General features: G+C 46.0%; 1 long non-coding RNA gene across 1 annotated transcript; it reads left to right on the forward strand.

Moving 5' to 3' along the window:
* The first annotated feature begins 7,296 nt into the window (after positions 1–7,296).
* On the forward strand, positions 7,297–17,385 carry LOC120759777 (uncharacterized). Its single transcript, XR_005703229.1, has 3 exons — positions 7,297–7,719; positions 12,928–13,138; positions 17,237–17,385. It is a non-coding gene; the product is annotated as an uncharacterized LOC120759777 (long non-coding RNA).
* The last annotated feature ends 1,432 nt before the right edge of the window (positions 17,386–18,817 follow it).

Consider the following 18,817-nt stretch of genomic DNA (forward strand, 5'->3'; position numbering starts at 1 on the left):
AATTTATGACGAGAACAGGGAGATAATGGGATTTCTGAGACTGTATGGATGCTCTTCGCAGTCATTTGAGAAGGCAGAATATGGGGGAATTTAACTGAAAATGAGGGTTTTTTCTGAGATTGTTTTAAACCTAATGTGTTTTCAACTCCTATTTTGTGGATGCACACAGATTCTTATATGAATACTGATTTTTTTAGATAATTTATTGTAACAAGTAGTTTTTGCCTGGAAAAGATCTGATGCTACAGATTCCATTACAATATATTCTGTCATAATGCCAGCCTGAATTTCTTTTTAGTCGAAGCATTCTAACAAATTCCAGACTTGAATTAATTCTGCTGTTCTGATACGTGAAACGTTGCCTCATCACTCCGGAGCTTTGTCACATTTTTCCCCCCTCCTTTTAACTGGATGATGTGCAGAGTCCCCCCCAGTTAATCCATGCACAGGCTTGGGTGGAAGTGCTTGTGGTGGTTTGGAAAGCACAACAGATGTATGACTGCAGAGGGTGCTCCATTTATGTATAACTGGGCATGAAGCCTTGATGAGCCCTCCTGTGTTCCTCTTGTGATAACCTGACCCCAGTGCACTCTGCAGTGAGCAGAAATGAGTATTTCTGCCTTCAGGCTGGCGTCAGCATCTGCAGTTCTGCAGACGTGAGGTGGCCAGTGGGGAGGGGATTGTCCTGCTCCTCCCTCCTGGTGACTTTGCTGGGGCTTTGTGGCTGTCAGGCAAACCATGTGGACAGGGGAGAGGCTGTGAGGCTGCTGGGCAGCTCTGCTGGGGCAGCTGGAGGCACTGTCCTGCGTATGATCTGTCACTTTTTCAAGTCATTGAATCTGCAATGATCTCAGTGGAAAGGTACAGTAACACAGCCACAAACCATCCTCAGGTTGTTCACATGTCAATATGGGGAATAAATCCCAAAGATCTCTGTGTCATATGCTGCAAACGGCCCTGGCAGGCAGTTGGAGCTGTTGGCTCCTCAGGTACTCTCCATGGAGCACCTTGGAATATTTCCCACTGCCATTAACCTAATTTTTGATACTGATAAGGGATGTGCCACACGTGGGTCAGAGATAGGGCAGCTGGAGAGGGACATTCAGCACAGCTGGGAGGGGTTTGCCACCTTCAGGACACCCACACCCTTCTCACTTGTGTCTTCAAGCTAGGAGGTGCTGCTTTGCACATCCAAACTCCACCTGTATCTTCTGCTTTGGGCTCCTGAATTCAGCCTGGCATTTTGTCCATATGTCACTCACGCTTCTCATGGAGTGGATGAAGCTGATCACAGACCAGGGCTCTGCTTTAAAATGTTTGCTGCATTCACTGCTTCTGAAGTGTGGAGGTTTTGGCTGAGCCAGGAGCCACCTGCTATCAGAGTTTCTTCCTCTCAGAGTAATTACAGACTGGGGCTGAATTATCCTGCCACCTCTTGGGAAGCTGCATAGCCTGAGCCACAAAAGCCTCTTACTGTGAGGCAACTTATCCAGAGCCAATATGTCTTCAGAGTCTTGTCTGAATCCTTCATATGTTTTCAGGCCTATCCTTGCAATATGGTCACCAGAGCTGCTCACAGCATTTAGCAGTGGTATCTTGGATACTGGATGCTGAAATAACACCCTTTCCCTGCACTTGCTGGTTAATCTCCTGTTTATGTAGCCTGGATTGCTTTTCCCCTCTTAGAAACAGCGTCACATGAGGAGTTCATGTACGGCTGGTTCTGTACAAACCTCCTCATTTCCTTTCCTTAATTGCTGCTATCTGTACGATTAGCATGACCTGTGTACTCGGTCCTTAGACAGGCACTGTGCCATTTGCAGCTATTGAGAGCACTTTGCTCAAATAAACGGATATTGCCTGGTTTCCAGATCTGTTCCCACCATAAATGCTGTTCCTGGCACCCAGAACTGCCGTGCACACATTGCAATGGCTTTGTGCATTTCCCACATAATTGAGTGATGTACTGAATAGGCTTGGATCAAGGACAGAAACCATTTGGCTCCGTGTCTGTTTAGCGTGTAGTACCTACCGGTTAACTAATTTTAAAATAATTGGAGTGGGGTTTTTTTCTTTTATAAAATACTTTTAGACTGAAAAGCTGCTGCACCTGGAAGTCTGCTTCAAGCTTAGGTCTCTGTCAAAGTACTGATGCAACCCAAACACCTGGTTTACTTGACATTTCATTTTCCATGGTTGAGGACATGCAGATTAGCTGATCTTTCCCTGATACCCCATTTATTTATAGGTATTGGCTTACACTGAGCTTTATCCATAGTCCTCAGATGGATCTTGCTATATTTTTTGAATGTATTAATAGTTGGCTTGAACTGCTCAAGGGTCTTCTTGGCACCTGGTCTCCACATGCTTACTGGGAAGTAATTCAAATCTGCTTGTTTAGGAGTTTGTTTAATGAGAGTTTATCATAAGAGAAGTGGTTCTGGCCAGAGGTGCAGGTCCCAGCAGTGCTGTGAAACACACTGAAAGTAAAAACACAGCAACCTGGTTGGTGACAGCTAGCAGCTTTAGCTGTCCCCAGCTCGGTGGGTGCTTCTGGCTGGGTTTAATTTGGCTGGCTTGGCCAGCCTGTGCCCGTCCCAGCTGGCTCTGTCCCCAGCCTGTCTCATGGCAGGAGGGCAGTGCTGGCAGACCCTGCTCAGGGCTGGGCTGGCACTGCCAGGGGCGGGCATGGGCTGGGGCTGTGTCGGCGCTGCAGAGTCCCAGCTCAGCCTTCCCCTGTGCCAGCCCTCTGCTCCTGAGGGTCTCACACGGGCACGAGGGAGATGCTGACTGAAAGGTCTGCTGCAAATCACCAGATGTTGATAATCGTCCACAACTGTCCTGGAATGGAGCCAGATGTGAAATGAGGTTACTTTGTGCACGGTTTGTTCTGTATTCCTTAGGCACCTACAGAGAATTATTGCTTCTACAAACAGGAGGGGCAGAGTGTCCTGGTTGTGGGTTTCTTTATCAATACTAACAAGCTTCTCTCTGCAGCTCCCTCAGTGAGAGCATGAGTAATGTTGGCTTTCCCTGTCCCCTGGGTGTGCCTTGCCTGTTGCAGTGGTGCTGCAAGGCTCAGCTGGAGTCAAGGAAAGGGGTCTCCTCCTCCTGGAGCCCTGCATTTGAGAAGCCTGTGCCTACAAATAAAGAGCCACCTGGTCCATAGGTGTACACCACCCCAGCCAGGCCTGCAGCCTGCCCAAGTCAGCAGCACTGGTACCACAGCGCAAAGCCCAGCTGCTGCACAGGTACAAACTGCTCATCCTCTGGGCAGGGTCCACAGCCAGGCAATACTTGCCTTTGCTTCTGCAGCATGTACTGCTGCTGTCATTTCTGTAGCCGGTTGCTTGAGAAGAGAAGGCACTTTGTAGCTTTGTGGGGTTCTGCAGAGCAGTAGCCTGGTCTTTTGGGAGGAATTTGCCTCAGTATGTCCCTGTCAGAGATCTTCTGCATAAAGATTGTTCAGTATTGCCTTCAAATCAGGCAGTACCTGCCAGGGCTATCCCCTGGGATTCCTTACTGCCAAATCCCCCAACAGGAGAGACAAATTCACATCAGTAGAAAAACAAAATGGGAAGAATTAAACCCAAAAATACAGGTGGGAAGGGAAAGGTGGATTTTCGAGCCCCGTGGCTGCCATGGAGCGCTCTGCTGACGTGCCAGTCCCCTGCAATGCACAGCATATGTCAAGGCAGCTGCCTTTAAAGGGGTAACATCAAGACATCTGAAAGGCTACCTCCTTTTGTTCTTATTTCACCCTATATTACAGGATTTTATTCAGGCTTTTCAGTGGCCTCCTGGGTAATGCTTTGTTACAGCAACAGTGTGGAGTTCTAGTTTGTAATAATGGGATCTATATAAATAATACTGATTCTGCTGCCTCCTGTAATGCTTCCTGCCTGGGAACACTCAAAAGCTTTTGAAAATGTTAATTTCCTATGATATGGGATAGAGAAACACTTCTGGGTACTGCAGAGGGCATGGCAGCAGTGTGTGCTGGCCTGTAACAACCATACCTTTGAATCAAGGGCTTCAAACAATTGAGGGTCTTTCTGCACCCAGAATGAGTAATTAAAATAATTGCTTTTTTAGGTGTTTGTGTTTGTTTGTTTTTCTTTTGTCACTTTAAGGCTTTAAAATAGCGGCCAGGCAGTATGAGACTCTGTTCCAAGCACTGAGGGTACTGTGAGAGGAGATTCAGCCTTTGAGAAGAGTCATATCAAGGTTGGGAGAAAGGGATTGTTGCTGCATTTCACAGATTTTGATTTGATGTGCAAAGAGATGAAGGATGCTGTGACCCAGCAGACTGCAGTGCTAAGCTGAGGACAGGCTCTTTGGCTCAGAGCAGCATCCTTGATCCCATAATCCAGCTTTCCTTATGGTGCTGCCCTGTGCTGGGTGAATCAATAGTGAGATACCGAGGCACAGGCTAAGGCCCCCAGGTATCTGGGCTCAGTTTGGGCTTTTATGTTGCTCTAAACAGCCTGTGCTTGGTCAGGAGGAGGAGTGTGACCTGAGTCCCTGGGACTCTGTCCTGCTTTTCCCTGGGGAGCTGTTATTGGTGAGAGCTGGGGAAGGCAGATGCTGTGCTGGGTGTGGAGCAGAGCCCAAAAGGCACGTGTGGCACTGGCAAGGCAAAACGGCAGTGACAGTGAACAGGGCAAAGGCCTCTTGGATTTCCATGGACCGTGCTCTGTAAGGGCCTGGTCGACAGGATTTGCACTGGATTGACAAGAGTTTACAAAGAAATGAGGTCTGGGTTGTAGAGCAGCACTGCCTCTTTGACCTGCCACGCTTCCTCCTTTCAGGGTAACATTGAAATGAATAATGCACGGCACAGCGAGCAGCATGACTGGCTGCAGCCAATGCATGTGCTGTGCTGTTCTCTGGGCTATCGATTGCTCCTTGTCCGGATGTGTGCATCTAAGATCAGTCCATTAAGCAGAGCCTGTTGGGTGGATGCCAAACCTTTCACGCTGGTGGCTCTTCCTCCATCCCAGCTGTGCCACGAGCACTGTACTCAGTCTGGCACACAGCGTGGCACACAGGGACACACAGCCTGACACACAGCCTGGCACCCAGTGTGGCACACAGGGACACACAGCCTGGCACACAGGGATACACAGCCTGGCACACAGCCTGGCACGCAGCCTGGCACACAGTCTGGCACACAGGGACACACAGCCTGGCACACAGCCTGGCACACAGCCTGGCACACAGGGACACACAGCCTGACACACAGCCCGACACACAGCGTGGCACACAGGGACACACAGCCTGGCACACAGGGACACACAGCCACGGGCAGGTCACTGCCCATCGTGGTCCCCAGCCGCTGCCTTGCTGTGTGAATATTCTTTGCTCTGGTGGGGCTGTCCCTCCCTGGGCTGGTGAGTTCAAACTCACAGTGATGGTACCGTGTGCAGTCAGGGGTTTGTGAGGCTGCAGTTCAATCCCAGTGGAAAACTGGTCGTTTTTTTAGGTAGCTGAATTAAGGGGCAAGCCCACCATGGCTTGGTAGATGCAGAAGAGAGTCCTGGAGGTTGGCACCATGAGCAGAAGTGGTGCAGGTGCTGTTGGGGCACATCAGTGTCCCAGCACACTGAAAACCCACTGTGCAGCTGCTGGATGGGCTCTGCTGCTTGGTGACGTTGGGGCTATGTTGTGTGTGATGCTGTGCTGGCCTGTCTGCTGCCACCCACCCACCCAGGGCCACTCACTCTGTCCATCCCCTCCCCTGCTGAGCCTCTGGGATTGATGGAAACACAGCTCACAGAGGTTCATTGCTGGGGTTTTTATTACCTTTTAACACTTAAAGGCTTCTAAGTCTCTGCATTCAGAGAATAACGGTGGTGCTTTTCCAGCAGTGCAGAAGGTTGCAGGAGAAGGAAGGTCCATGGTGCTTTTCTCCATCCTTCATCTCCAGTCTGTGCTCAGCAAACAGACTGAACAGCACGTGGTCCATATATTCCTACGCCTTATTCTATATATATGTACACATATATGAATGGGAATTATTCCTCTGTTAAATCTAAGTCAGTAATTCCTTTCCTCCTGCAAGCATTTAGCCTCCTAGCAGATCCTGGAATAAATTAATCTTCTTTATCACTCCTTTAATCGGTTCCTCATAACCAGTGAGCAGTGAAATCTTCTCACCTATTGATTGATGTATAACGTTAGATTAATGCATAATGTAAATGAGTAGAAAGCAAATTACAAGAGCTGCCGTGTGGTTTGGTGCTGCTGCTGAATTCATGCTACAAAGGAACTGGTTCAGGGTCAGTGTCTTAGCCTGTACCTTGCATGTAGGAGCAGCGTGCAAAGGTTTGGGGAACAAGGATTTCTTGCGTGGAGTTAAAGCTTGAATAGAGGAGCAAAGGGGGTGTCTGTTATTTTACACACCCCACACTATCTGTTCTAAAGGGAGAAGAGCAACATGCTGTGATGTGATAGACTGCTAGAATCAACAGCCGAATTTTTAAATAATACAGAATGACAAAGAGCCTCGAGGTTTGACTCTTGGGGAGCTGTAGGTGGCAGTAGTGGCTGTTGGGAGGGGGATTTGGGCTCACCTCACCTGAGGTTTGACATTTATTCCGTGGGGTGGGATCCCTGTGGGCTCACTTTGCAGGAAGCAGACCGAGGTGCACATTTGGGTTGTTATTCAGCTCACCTCAGCTGTTTCTCCCTCTGCAGTTTGAAGAGTGCTGTGTGTGGGCTGTGGGCATTTAACACTTTAAATTAATGCTTGTGTTTTAGGTGGGATGTAAACACGCTTAGGTACACAATCAGTTCTTCAGTGCCCTGCTGTGATCTGCTGATGTGAAAGGCTTAGTTATAAGCTGTGCTTATTGTGGCTACAAATAATGCTTTGGGGCTTCCCAAAATTCTGTTGTTTTAGTACAGCAGCTGGCAATGGCTGAAACTCCTCTACCTACTTTTTCCCGAGACAGTGGGGGAAGGAGAAAAGCAGGAAAGGAAAAACAAGAAAATGTCCCTGTGGTATTTTTCCTATTACATACCTGCCAAAGCCTGTAGTTGTGTGTTAAGACAAAGGGCTGAGCCCTCAGCGTTATCCAAGGGAAAAAAGCACAGAAAACACTATTAAACCCTCTGCATTGCATTGACCTTTGATTTGCTCCCATCTTTTCCTGGTTTCTGTGATGTGACACACAACAGCTGTGGGGAAGGCAGGGCACTGCAGATCCTGTTCTTGATTTCAGCTCAGAGGTCTGAGGCACACAGGTAACACATGGAGTGAAACCATCAGGGCAAGCGGAAATCTCATTTCTGTGCTGGGATTCTCCACAACACCGAAGTGTTGGCTTTGTCCTGCTCTTGGACTGCTCCTTTGGGAAGCCAGTACACCCCTCACCTTCATCTGCTGGCTCCTCAGCTCTCCATTGAAGCTGCTGTTTGCTCATGATGCACATCAGGGAGCTGCTCACAGCTGATGGAAGAGGAAGAAAAATGTCTTTTTGACCTGGTTTTTCTTCCCCCCTTTTGTTTATGGGGAAGAACAAAGGACTAAAAACTTCTTTGAACTCTGTCCCAGTAGGTGGAAGAAGCTCAAGAGGAGTTAGGAAAAGCATATTAATCCTCATTGCTGTCTGGGTGAGGCACTGAATTTGTGCTGAGACTTGGGCATGGTGACAGGAGCTGTGCTTCTGCTCCTGGGGAGCTCTATCAAACACTCCTGTAAAGCAGAAAGGAAAGGTAAGTTGGAAAATGTACATTCCTTTGCCTAGCAGGAGGTTTTGCTCAGGCTGTGATCCTAGCTCACCTTGTTTCCAGACCTCACACTCCAGAGTCACTCCTGTAGGAAAGCATCTCTTCCCATTTCTACCCAGGAACTCTCACAATTAAACGAGGCCTGTTTTTTAAAAGCTTAAAATGTGGAGAGCACCAAAGATCAATTTAAATAATAAATATAATGTAATCTAGTGAGAAATTGCAGAGACTAGAGGGGGACTCTTCTGAGCTGTTTGCAGCAAGTGGAGCTGTGGTTAGGTAGGAAAATTGTCAGTGAGGGTGGTCAGACATTGCCATGGGGACCCAGAGGGGCAGGGAAACCTCTGTCCATGGAGACACCCAGAGCTTCACTGGGCACAGCCCTGAGCAGCCTGACCTGATGCTGAGGTTGGCTCCAGCACGAGCAGGGGCTGGAGTGGGGATTCCTGCCAGCCCTGACTGTTCACTGCTTCTGGGATTTACAGGGGCAAATTCTCTGTTACAGTTAAGGTACAATTTTGGAGATGTTTTTATCATGAAAGCACGCTGCTTCATGAACGGTGGTGTCTCTGAGCATTCGTTATTCAGAAAAAGTTTGTCTTCCAATTACACAAGATCATAAGAAGAAAAGTGTCTGGTTTGTCAGAACTGCAGAGCTAAAATAAGCTGCAGCAAGCACATCTCCTTGGCAAGGAGCTGGTGTCTCTAATTAGAAAAGCTCTGGAGAGTTAATCTACTTGGGTATGAGACCTATTGCTTCCTCCTGCAGCATGCGATGGCTGGAGCTGAGCAGCTTTGGAAAAGGCCTGGAGGCTGGGCTTCCCATAATTAATATATCATATATATATATATGAATTTCCCAAACATGAGGTTTGGTGTGCTCCTGTCAGATGGCTGAACTGCAGCAGGGCTGAGAATTCACTGGGAATTGAAGATCTAAATTATTTTAGTTAAAAAAGAAAGTGCTGAAAGTCCTAATCTCTGGCAAGCAGCTGCTGCAGAGTGGAGCAGGTTACTGCACCATCTAGCTGTGTGAGAGCAGTGTCCTCGGCAGGGAGGTGAAGTGTGGCTGCTTAGAGGTGCCCCACACTGCCCTGGTTTCTTGTTTGGGGTGGTCATGCCTCGCCCTCACAGAGATGTGGGCAACAGGAGGGGAAGAAGTTGTGATAATGAGATGAAACAAACCTTTCCTGGGACAACAACCTCAGCCACACTGCCAAAGAGATAACCTTGATATTTCAGTGCCTATCAAAGGAGTCTTCTGCTCTCATGCTAATGCTCTCCAGAGCAGGGGGGGTCACTAATCAGCATTGCAGCAATCAGTCAGGTTTCCCTTGGCACATGATGAGTTTAATTATTTTGCAGTTCACCCCATGTTCTTGGTAGCTGTAGTGATGTTTATTCTGGGAAGCTTCTGGGACTGAGGTGGTACAAAGGTTTTAATTTCAGACAGGAACTTACCAAGTTGGGTTCTTGTGCTGGGCTCCAAATTTCCAGAGTTCCTCCAAAGTTCTGGTTGGCATGATTAGACTTTATCAGTCCCTGTTCCTTCCTGAGACATCTACCGCATGTGAGAGTCCTGGTGTGGATACTGATGTACCAGAATTGACTGATGAGTCCCATCAGACAGAAATAGCTTGTGTGTATCAGTGATTGAATCAAACTGCTTGGTTTAAAAGCAGAAGCCTCATCTGACTGGGCCAGAACACTGCACTTTGTCTCCTCCCCAGCAAAACTTCCAACCCTCCCTGCAGTTCATGGGCTGGAGGCACAGGAACTCATGGCTAAGGCAGGAGGGACTGGGGGCACTGGGGCTGCATGGGAGCTGCACTGGGGCTGCAATGGGGCTGCACTGGCTGTCCCTGGGCTCCAGGAAAGGTCAGGGTTTACGTGCCACATCCAACACGAGCTGTGGTGCCTTCTCTGGCAGAACTGTGTGGGTCCCTGGGGCTTGGAAACACCCCCCTGGTGCAGTGGGCAGCTCTTTCAAATACTCAACAACCACTGAGCAGGTTAGCACTGCCTTAGACCTTACACTTACCAAGAAGCACTTACTGAGTTATTAATTAATGAAAACCTTCAGGCAGCCAAGACTTCCCTCTGCAATAGGTGCTCTCCTGACCAGTGGCACCCAGACAGAGCCAAAGTTAATTTTAATAATTAAAACTGTAGTTAATAATTGCAGTTACTCACAGATATCTTTCTCATAATGTCATATTCTCATATCTGAATTGCCCAAAATTTGCACCTTACCCATGTCAAGCTCTGCAAATAACCTAAGAAGTTTGATGCTGTAGGAATTTTGTTTTTACTGTCAATCTCCTGTGCAGCACAATTCCTTTGAAAGCCGCAAGAAATATTTTTATTATTGGAGGCAAGCTCCCTGGGAATGTTCAATTGATTATTCAAACCTCATGGTGCTGCTGCAGAGATTTGTGTTGCTGTGAGTGACTTTGATTCCCTGATAGCCTGTCTCATGCTCCTGTTCCCTAATGGAGCTGATAGCATTAAGTCATGCAGTTAATCAAGTGAAAGAAATTGTTTCTCCTTATTCAAAGACCTGATGACTTTATCCAACAGGGAGGGTCTCTAACAGAATGAGAAAAGGAGAGGCAGACGGGATAAGATACATCCACAGAACTCAATAAGCAGTGAAGCAGGAGCATCTCTAAAGGCTTCAGATCTGGAAAAGAAAAACATTCTGAATGATCTATGGAAAGCCAGCCCTCTGGCTGGCACTTTATTATTGCATCTTTCTGTATTAAGGAGTCAAAGATCAAGAATAAATTCAGTCCAGGTAATGATACCCAGAATTGGTATTAATTGAGGTGTTGCAGAGGCATGTGAGGACAGTGTGGAGCACAGCGGCTGGCAAAGATGGGTGCATGGTCCCAAATTATCCGTGTGTGATGGGTTTTCTGCACAGTGTTTCCATCACTGATAATGAGGAATTAAAACATAATTCACTAATGCGTGAAAAGAAAGGTCTTCGCAGGGCTGGGTACTCCCAGGCAATGATTATCCTGATGAAATTAACTTTATTATGGGAGGCTCAGGAGGAAGCATAATTCTCCCTCCTTTTCATGCTACCCATTATTAACAATGATCTGTGCAAAACCAATTTGACTGTCAGATCATTCCTACTGAAATAACTCCAAACCTCTTACAAGTATCCTTGTAGGACTTGCTGCAAGTAGATGCTGAAGCACTTCCAGTGCACTTGAGTTTAATTTGTACCCTCCCTGCTACATTCCCACTTTGCCAGGTGGAGCTGCTGTCTCTGGTACGTGGAATTCCTGCCTTTCTGGGGAGTGGCAGCGTGCAGGAGTCCCTCTGCCTCTGAGGGGGCAGTGGCAGTGTGCTCTGGGTCACACTCCTGGAGAGATGGCCCGCTAAGAGTGATACAGGGATGATGTGAGACATTTGAGACAGGCCCCTCTCTGAGCTCTGCTGTGCCCCCTGCATCTATAACAGCTCTGCTGCACTGAAATCGTCCCAAGGTTTTGCTGGTGGGGTTGCAGTTAAAGTCTCTCCCACGGGGAGCAGAAGTGCTGCAGAGGAGTTTCCCCCCTTCACCAGGTCAGATTGAAGTTTGGCTGTCCTGCAAAAGTCTGTTGCTTTTACTCTCAGAGTTACAAGCAAATAAGAAAGGTAAGGAATAAGGTATTCTCACCAGGTGGTGGGGTTCTTTGGAGCAGTGAATCCCCCAGGGAGGCCGAGAAACAGAAACCACACTTCTTTTATGCATGCTGCATAAGGGATAAAAATGTACAAGTGTTTTCCATTCCCAGGTTCACCTTGTGCTTTAGACTTTGGTGAGCAAAAATGTTAGTACTACATTGATGAAATGTTAGTGGAAAAAGTGAATGAACCTTATGTGGAATAAGGCTAAATATGGACTAAAATATTGATAAATGAGACTTTTAGGGGAAATCAAAGAGCATTTTTTTTCTGGCAAATGCTTATGCATCTTCCTCTCCATTTAGACAAGATCTTACTTGCAATCAGCTGGTAAAGGCATTGTACATCAGTCTAGAGTGACCAGCACAGCAATTGTAAAAACCCCATAACATTAGAGTTTATCTGCTTACTTTTAAGTGATTGTATAACTCCTTTGTGTCAAGGAAGGACAACTTTTTACTTTTTGAAAAGCGTATACCCTGCTGGACTCAAGAGTGCAGAAAATGCTAGTTTGCTGTTGAGTCACTAGTGAAATCATTAGATTTGAATATCTGGAGCCTTGAACTGCAAGTTGTAGATTCAGGTGCTGAGGAGGAGAACCAAGAGCTGTGAACATTTCCCTCAGCACGGTGCCACACTGCTGAGCTTGTCCCCAGGTTTGTCACACGTGTGCACGTCTCTGATAACAAAGCTGGCAAAGGTCTGTGAGAAATCCCAAAACCTGGACTAAGGAGGACTTCTCAGTCACATCCCTACCCTAGTCCTGGCTAGGATGCTTTAGAGCAGCTCAGCAGGTTGCTGTTTAGTAGTCAAATGCTCCTTAAGGTAAAAAGAGGTGAGTCTGAATTTGTCACAGCGTGTGACACTGACAGGGCTAGAGCTGCTCAGTGCTGTGGTGGTATTCAGGATGTTGTGCCAGCACCCTGGAATTTATTGCCCACATTTTGCCACGTGTTTGAAGGTGAGCTGGCACCACGTGAAATGTCCTGTTGGCCAGGTAATCCCTTTAGCATGTATTTCAGCTGTTGTGGGATTGATCATGCTGGGTCTGGGCTGAGAACCACGCTCTGAGTTGGCACTGCCCAGTGCATTCAGCAAGAGTTCAGGTGTCTGCACCTTAACGTGTCACATCCTCCTCAAAACTCTGCCAGGGACCTCATCTGCAGTGCTTACCAACCTGCATCTCACTCTCTGCTGCACTTAATTTCTCACAGATTTCTTTTGTTTTGCTACAAGATAAGCTCACACTACAGAGAATTGATTTGGAACACCATAAAGTCGAGTGTTACTTGCATCCATTGATGTCTCAGGCTCATCTCTCTTGTCTGCTGTAATTACTACAGAAAGCAGGATGTGATAATGGTCAACTTCAGAATTAATGAAGGGAAAAAAAAAGCAAACATAAAAGGCCATTGCATAGTGTAGCAGGCTTTGAGCAGAAATGTAACAGATCCTCATGAATAATTTCCCTGTGAGTTTGTAAGTACTGATTTTCTTCTTTTTTTCTTGCAGTTTCTCACTCCATGGTCACAGTGGCTTTCCATTCCCTGGTGGTAAGCCAAGGCAGAGGAAATCCAGCCAGCCACTGTCCCCAGCGTGGTCCCTCCCCAGATCATTCCTGCCAGGCAGACTGGGAACCACCAAATGCTGGGATTGTTAAGTTTCCCTGGTGCTTAGGGTCTTTTATACCCTTTCACTGCCAGTTCTGTTCAGCTGCTAAATGGTAAGAGCCAAACAACTGCGCTGTGGGGTTGTTTTGGGCTGCTCCATCGCTCCTGTTCCTCGTTTGTTTGTTGTGTGTTCAACACTCAAGGTGGGTGAGGTCTTTGCCCTCTATGCGGGGGGTTTGAGATGTTTTGTGGGTTCTGCTCATTCCTTCCTGCTGATCAAAGATTTTTCTCTCCTGGTACAAGTCCAGCACTCTCAAGCACAAGTGCTCTGAGCAGGGAGAACATGGATGGGACTGCAGGAGTGGCTGTGACTCCACTTTGGAGTCCCCTTTTGCTGGTTCACTGCAGCTAAGGAGGCACCTGGGAGAAGTTTGGTGCTCACCTGAGGCACACCTCGGTGTTCCAGCCCAGTCTCCGGGTAATGCTGGTCGCTAGCTTTGTAGTATTTGCCATAAACACTGTCACAAGGCAGTGTATCAAACATCTCATTCAGTAAATGGTTGGTCATGTCACAGAATTGATACATAAAGAGAGTAGACATTGCCAATGCCCAGGAAAAACCAATCCATTCATAAAAATAGAGGTGACAGCTCATGCCTTGGTTATTGGGTCTTGGTCAGAGTGTGTTTCATTGATTTCCAATGTGGTGCATGTTATTTTTAAGTCATAACCTATTTTTTGCCTTAGGAGAATTTTGCAAGGAGAAGGAGATATTGCATCATATCCATTCAGTTAATATTTGATTAATAACATAAAATAGGCTGTAAGAAACAGGTTAGGAATTTCCTATATTGAACACGACCTGTTCATCAGTTTGCTAAGGATTATCTCCCCCAGTCTGTGTCAGAAAATTTTGGGTCAGTGTCAAGAAATTTTCTAGCATATATTTTGCCATATAGGTAATGGAATATTTTCAGTATTAAAATAATCATATTTTTTTGAGGTTAAACAAATATGGTATGCTAATAAGTCATTATAGTTGATTTTACAAATATATTTACTGGCTATTGGTGACTGTGTGGACTTTCCATGCAGTGCCTCTGTGACCTGTCCATATCCTCGTGTGTGGTCCTTTATTCCCTCTCTGTCCCTGTGCCCACTCATTCCTGTGCAACCAGGTGAGGAGGTTTCACACCACGCTGTTTCTGCCTGCCAAAGCAGGGGCATTTGTATGAGTCCTTCCTGGCCAGAGATTGGTCACAAAACAGCTCTGACAATAACATCTCTGGGACTACTATGTTGTCATTAATTCAAGTTGAACTTGGCCAGCAGGCTCCCAGCTTATCAGAGCGGACAAACAGGCAGGCAGCCCAAGCACAGTGACTGCACAGTCCTGGGAAATGAGCTAAAAATAATAGTGTATTTATTCTGGAAGAATGAAATTGGGTTTGATCTACCAATCTCTTGAGCTAGTAAGGGTAATGAAAATGAGATTACACTGGCTGATTAATTATTTCTGGTGGCTATTAATTATTGGGTTTTTCTTTTGAGTAATTAAAAAATAATTTTTCCCGCTTTAAGTGAGTGCACTAGGTCTCATTAATCTGAAGTTTTAAAAATATATTCTTAACCTGGAGAGCCTAAGAAAATGCTAGTTTCCTTGTAACTGTTCATTTGCAGTGTAAGGCCATAAAGCTACTCTTGCAAAAGCTTTTTTGACTCTTTCCATATTTCAGTGAGTGTGTAAGTCCTATTTACACCTTGGCTGCTTATTGGCATCTTGGTTCTGCCTTCTTCTGTTTCTCATTGGAACAGAGCCAAAGTTCCTCTGTAGGATCAGTCATGGCTAAATTTAAGCACACAGATATATAAAGTAAATACTGGATTTTTTTTTTTTCTTCCCACAGACTTCAGTTTCCCTGAGAGAGACCTTAAAACAGAGGCATGTTGCAGTGATTTTAGGTGGTAGCCCAGTTTTTGTTCTGAGGGCATATTGTGGAGGGAGCTTTCTGCCGTGGAAGAGCTGCTGTGGGTTACTGCTGACACAAGTGTGGTCAGACAGCAGCAGGATGATGGCCTTTAAAAATAGGACCTCTTGCCATTTTGTGTTCTTGTCAGTGTCTCAAATGCCATAAGGTCAGGTTTGTTTTTCCTCCCATTTTTCTCTTCTGGTTGTTGCCTTCACCAGAGGCATGGATTGATTTTGTTGGTGTGGGGGTTCATCCTGGCACTGCCAGGGCAAGAGCCAAAGCTGTGCAGCGGTTCCTCAGGGCAGCAGAGCTGTGCCAGCACAGGGCCACGGCTGGGCTGGGCTCTGCAGGGTGCTGCCCACTCCCTAACGCTCCTGTTGGGAGGCTTTTCACCTTTCCAAGGATAGGAACATCAGCTGCCCAGTGGAGACAGGACTGGTCACCCTTCCGTCCCCTGAGCACCAAGGACCCACGCTCAGGCTGGCCAGGGCTCTGTCCATGGGTATCAGCACAGACACAAAGGAAAGTGTGGTATTCAACAGCTCATGAACATCATTATGAGAAAAAATAGAGCCAAACAAATCAAATCTTCTTCTCCCCATGAAACTCAGCCACGCTGAGTGAGCACAAAGTGGGGAGGAAGAGAAGGGCGGTGTTCGGCTGAACGATTCGAGTGCCTCCTGCCAGCCTGCCCAGCCGGCCCAAAAGCTGCTCCCTGAAGGCTGCAGGATGCATGCCAGGGGGCTCTGGCTGCCTTTGGGAATGCTGCAGTGCTACCGAGCCAGCCCTGCAAGCTCTGGTAAAAGCCAAGGCAGTGTTTGGCACCAGGAATGATCCTCCGTGCCCAAGCGGCTCATCCCGGGATCAGCTGTGCTCATTGCCACTGATTTCCAGGTCACAGCGAGCTGTGCCCTCAGCTGGGTTCATCCCTTGGGCTGGCTGCATATCCCCTTGTGTGCATTTATCAGGAATGGTGGGCAGGATGGGAGCTGGGGACACCACCTTCCTCAGGCAGGTCACTGGGAGCAGGTGGGATGGCCCCGTCCCTTCTCCACATCAAAGTTTATTCAGCTGCAAAATTGGAATAGTGGGAAGCTTAATCTCTGGGCTAAACTGCTATCCCAGTCAAAGGTGGGCTCTTTATTGCTTGTAGTAAGTAACAAACATGTTCCCTAGGCTCTGCAATTAACCTTTTTTGTAAAGGGGAAATCAATTTCCACAGTTTCCCTGCAGAAATTCTGCGTAGCGTTTGCATCCTGTCTGGAGACAGCTGATGTTTATCCTCCTTCAGTGAATCCCGTGGGGAATTTTAGAGCTGGCAGCAGGAGGGTCCAGCTCAGAGCAAGTTTCTGCAGGTACCATTTCCATGACAATTCACCTTTGAACTTAAGAGCAAATTCCTCAGAAAAGGAGAGATCCCCTGCTGTAGGAAAGGGAAGGAGAGTTTAAGAATATTCTCTTTTGCTTTAGGAAAGCAGAGGCCAAAAAAAGGAAGTTTCCAGGAGAGGATTAAAGATTTGAATCCTGAATTCAATAGCTGATAGGGGAATCTGATTTAGAGCAATCAAACCCACTCAGACCCATCCCATGCCTCCAATTGCTAACACCAGGATGTGGCCAATGGAAATCTGCACTCTCAGGGTATGTGACAGAGAATCCAGGAAATGAAGAAACGGCAGGAATTTGACCTTTCAGCAGAGAGTTCTGCAGAAAAACATATTTTCAAGTATGGTTATATTTCCAGGGAAATAAACATTCTCCAAAGGTACACTAACAAGCAGATCCATAGCAGAGTAGATCAAATGGGTTTTTATTTGCTCTACACGCTGCTGGGCAGCCAAGATTTATCATTTTACCTAGGAAAAATGGAAAAATCAATGTAAAAGAAGGACCAGGTTAAGTTTTAACAGTAAAAAACCCTAAGCTTTTCTCATGTGTCCATAATTTGATGCCATTTTTCACAGAGGGTTTGCAGGGCTATCCACTGCTGGCATCAGAGGTGCTGGCAGGTGCAGGTGAGCACGAGGGGACTCACAGCTGATCTGGTCTGCAGGACTGGAGGGGGGGTATTTGAGGGCTGGTGTTATTGGGGGATGAGCTAAGAAGTGTAAACCTCACTTTGTGCCACAGAGAAATTCTTTGGAAGCTCCAGATTTGGAAAATTCCCACGTTGTTTTAAATTAAAGGAGATTTGATTATATTTCAGTAATATTTTCTGAATGGATGTTGTGGTTTTTTCAGAATCAGAATATGGAAAATGTCAAGTGTGATACAAGAACCCTTAATGTAACAGAATCACAGAATGAACTGGGTTGGAAAAGATCTTTGAGATCATCAAGTCCATCCTATGACCTATCCCCTCATCAACCAAACCATGGCTCTGAGTGCCACATCCAGGCTTTTTTTAAACTGTTCTTTTTGGAAAGAAACTTTTGCTTTAAGACTTTTGACCTATTCTAAGTGGGACACTGGACTTATGGAACTGACTGAAAAAACTCCAGATTTAGGAATAAAAGCTGCTTTCTGGGTTTAAACCCACTTATTGTTCTGGGGCATTTTCCAGGTTATCTTTGCAGTCACAAGTGACAGAATATTTTTCCCAGTGCTGAGACATGGAAGCAGTGCACGATACTGTCCTGGGAGCTGTGGCAGTGTGGGTTTGTTTATATTTACAAATTAGTTGGACTTGTTCTTGGTACTTGTTTGGATTTAGCCTAAGAATAATCCATATAGTCCAAATAACTCCCTAATAATAAAAACTCATGGTCACTGTCAGACTAAATCCCAATATTACACTGCAAAGTAGCTGGAGAATTAGCTACTGCTTTAAATAAAATTCACATTTTCCCAAACCAAGCTGTAATCAGTGAGAATTGTTGATTGTCAAGACTTTTAAGTCTGAGCCAATAAAACATGTTGAATCTTACCTTATCTATACTCTGAGTACCAAAAAGCATTGACAGAATGCTAACGGAATTATTATTTTTTTTAAAAACACAGTGAAATGAGAAGGTACCTCTGCAAATTTGGCATATTGGAAAGAATGGTTTCTTGAATAAGAATATTGTAAACCCCATCAGAGGGAAAAGTGCTGCTACAAGGAGGAAGTTGCATAAGGTGTCTGAGATAAAGGTTTTACTGTTTCTCGTGTTCTCATAAAATTTTACTGAAATGGAAGATTCTCTCTTTAAATGTTCATTGTTATGCACATGCTTTGCAGAGATAATAGCTACCTTTGCCTAATCCTCATGGGCTGATTTGAATACAGAATTGGTATCGTTCTCCAGTTTCTTTGAACATGGGGGAAAAGTATCAGCATTTATTTCAAAAGAGTTGGTGAGTTTTAAGTTCCCCCAGACATCAGAGAGATTTTAGTCCATGACTGAAATCAATTGCAATATTTATCTGTTACTTTAATTTTTAAATATCCTCCAATATCAGAACCCAGAACCTGATTTGCTTTCCAAAGCAATTTAAAGTGTTCAAACTCAATTTTAATAGTTTTTTGGGGGGTTTTTTTGAAAATGTAAGAATTTTTATCTTCTTCAGCACAACCTATAAATGTACTTAGCATGTGTGAACACCTTTTGTAGTGAATGGGAGTTCTATGCAAGCTCCTTTTTTAAGGCTGATTCTTAGAGTAACGCATTCTGTGCTGGAGAACTTGCTCTGCTGGGCTCAGGGAGTTGAACAGCCCAGCCAGCCAGTGCTGTAAAGTGTCAGGGGTCCAGTTCTCATGTTTAACAAGCATTTTGATTATCTGAAGTGGAGTCACAACAAGATCCAGTTATTCAGCAAAACTGATCATCCTGCAGACCATTC

Source organism: Hirundo rustica, chromosome 15, assembly GCF_015227805.2.
Source record: "Hirundo rustica isolate bHirRus1 chromosome 15, bHirRus1.pri.v3, whole genome shotgun sequence".
NCBI classification, from domain to species: Eukaryota; Metazoa; Chordata; class Aves; order Passeriformes; family Hirundinidae; genus Hirundo; species Hirundo rustica.